Source organism: Octopus bimaculoides, chromosome 5, assembly GCF_001194135.2.
Source record: "Octopus bimaculoides isolate UCB-OBI-ISO-001 chromosome 5, ASM119413v2, whole genome shotgun sequence".
Lineage (NCBI taxonomy): Eukaryota > Metazoa > Mollusca > Cephalopoda > Octopoda > Octopodidae > Octopus > Octopus bimaculoides.
Genome location: NC_068985.1, coordinates 27,335,787 through 27,339,200, shown reverse-complemented (window position 1 = coordinate 27,339,200; position 3,414 = coordinate 27,335,787).

Below are 3,414 nucleotides of genomic sequence, written 5' to 3'. Positions count from 1 at the left end.
AATATATATATATATATATATATATATATATATATATATTGTGTGTGTTTTAATATTTCAATGTGTTGAATAAGTCAGACCAACACTTTAATGTTAATGTGTGATAGTATGAAAAACAACCCTTGAACACACACTTGTAAAGCCGATAATCAGAGCTGGCGGAATATACCGAGAATGTCTTTAAGCTTTATTTTAGAAATATTCATTTTGTTTTGTAAATCTAGAAACAATAATCAAAACTCGATTGAAAAATTGAGTTTAATAAAGGAATATTAGCAATTCTTTCAAACGCCTACCATGTAAAAATTCCGTCGATTTTTCGTTGATTTCCGGTATAGTCCGTAAACTGAAAAAATTTGTTTTAAAATTATTATCCGTCATTTTGTCCGATTATTGTACATAAGCTATTTGCTAATTAATTACATTAAAAGGAAAAAAAAAAGAAGAAAAATTTAAATTTATTCACATTTCCCATGAGACCTGAAAGGTGTAGGTCGGAAGGCGGTGCTACTAGTTTCATCATTAACGGTGAAGAGAAGAGACTGAGTAACAGGACAAACAACAACAACATTATCATCATTTGCTACCGACGTTACTGTCGATAGCGTTACCACTTCCATCTTGTTGACTACTGCTACCACCTCTGTATATAGTAAATATACGAAAAAGAAGACAAAAAAAAAAAGAAACACACACAAAGCTTGGATAACTTAAGTCTAGTCGCAATACATTCTCTGTTACACTCGGAAGAGAAGGCGATCAGACGTGTTGTTAGGTTCTCGCCATTTTTCTCATGGAAACACATATACATATTTATTCACTCACTCACAACAAACAACAGCGAAGCTTCTAAATGTTGTTACCGTGTCGTGGAAATTGTTACTTCTCTCCTTCTCTCTCTCTACCCCACGCTCTCTGTCTCTGTCTCTCTGTCCCCCTAATGTGTGTGCAACTATGCATAAAACACCAAACTCTTTAAGAAGAAGGTTTGTGTTTGTTGTAAAGCTGTATTAAACCTTTGACTAACCATTCTAGAGGCGAATAACAAACAAACACGCTACTAAACATAACAGTAGAAGACACAAAACAAGAAGGTAGGACGCGATCAACAAACAAAAATACATCATTATACACAGACATACACACACACACTATATTTAAGCTATTACATATTTATATTTATCTATGTAAACATGTACATCAACATTCATAAGTTATTAATAACCCAAAAGAAATCAACTTTCGGTTTATAAACGCGCACACAAAACTGTATATGTTTTAAACACTGAAGTGTTATGAATATTAGTTTACCAAAGTACTTATATGTCTAGATTACCAAGTAAATAATATTAAAATCTGCACTACGTCAACGTACCTTCTTCACTAAATCTATAAAACTTTCGTACATATATATATATAACATCCTTTTATATACAGCTACATGTATATAAACATACATATTTATTTCTTAAATTTCTCATGTGGATCATAGAACATTTAAAACAATAAGAGAGATAAAAGATACTTTTTTCAATATAAACAAAATATACAACGGATATATATTACATATATATTTACACACACACACACACATATATATATATTTGTGTATATAAATACATCTGTCTCTTGGTTTATATGATGATATATATACACCGATCTGGAATGTAAACGGAGGTTATTACCGAGTTGAAAAAGAAGCTTCCACCATGAATGTAACATAAACACAGCAGCCAGCATAGTTACATAGGTCTGTGTAAATATACATAAACATATTGCTTGCATACTCGTGTGCGTTTAGTATATACTATATATATATGTATATGTATTTATATATACATACTCATTCACACGCGCACACACACACACAAATACACTAATCGCAACAAATCAGACAAGGTAAAAGATAAGAAATATTTTATATAAGATTATTTATACAAAACACATACGTTTTTTTGTTTTTTTTATATGTTTTAAAAATTATGGAGACGAGAGCGGGGGAGAAATCGTGAATTATATATACACAAGTGCTGAAATGTTTATTTTACCTTAATCATCGAATATTGTTTCATTTCATTGATATTCTTCTCTACAATCGGAATATATAATTACAAAACCGTTTTACCAAGTCACATACATTTATATATAAAATATATATATATATATATATATATACGTGTGTGTTTGTGCGTATAAAAAGTGGTGTACATAGTTTGAAAAAAATACGCGTGTATACAAATACACACACACGTGTGTATATATATAATATATATATATATATATATATATATATATATATATATATATATATATATATATATATATATATATACCTTTGTACCATTCTCTTTTGAATATATAAGCTAACCTATTGGATTTTTAATACACTAATTACCAGTTTGCGTCTCTGATCAAGGTAAACCATATTTTTTGTTTATTTATTAAAAATTCATTCCTTTTTTCTTCTTTCTCCCTTTTATTATAACATGAGTTTTATATGTATATTATTTTCTCAGGGTTTTTTTTTTCTTTTCACTTGCCCTTAAATTTTTTTTTCCTGAGTGTTTGAATTTACTCAAGTTTTGATCAAGTACCTGCTGTCTCTATGTGAGCTCAATAGACATAATGATGGAAGCAGGTGCAATGTATAAATGATTCAACAACAAAAGCAATAAGGATGATGATAAATTGTAGCAACTAACTATACATTCACATACATTTCTTAGGGGTCGCCGCTAAACTTTCATACCCCCTCCCTAAATAATTAGTAACTATATTCCAAGTTTTTAAGGAGTGATGCGCGATCATGCTAAATTCTTAATCTGCTTGAAAAGATGCTTCCCTTAGCAGAGCAGTTATATAATTATTTATATTTCAAATAATACATAGTTCTTTTTTTTTTTACTGTTATTTCTATATTCGGTGCATTATGTGTTTTTGGTGAGGGTTGCAGAATAATTAAGTTACGTAATTAATCTATAAAAATATAAAAAAAACAAATTAGCTTCAATCATCGCCAGAAGAGCAAATTGCACGATTCTTATTATTCGAAATCTATTGAGAAACCTTATTAAATGATGCGGTGCCACTCCTAGTTAGTATATTTCCTTGGTTTAGTACCTCTAATCGGGTAGATGTGTGGTTGAAAGTCTTCGGCAGCCCTGATTGCCCCAGCTGTTTAGAAGAATCCAGGGTTGGGTTGTCGAATGTGTCCTTTTCCTTATTAAGACAATAGAAGGATCAGTGACAACAATTACGAAACTCGGAGTTATAACTGAGTAAATAGCAGCACTACAATAGATAATTGCTCTGTGCTTGCGTACTTTTTTTTTTCGTCTTTGTAAATTGAAATGCATACACACACACCGACGTTTGTGTGTGTGTGTGTATATATATATATATATATATATATAT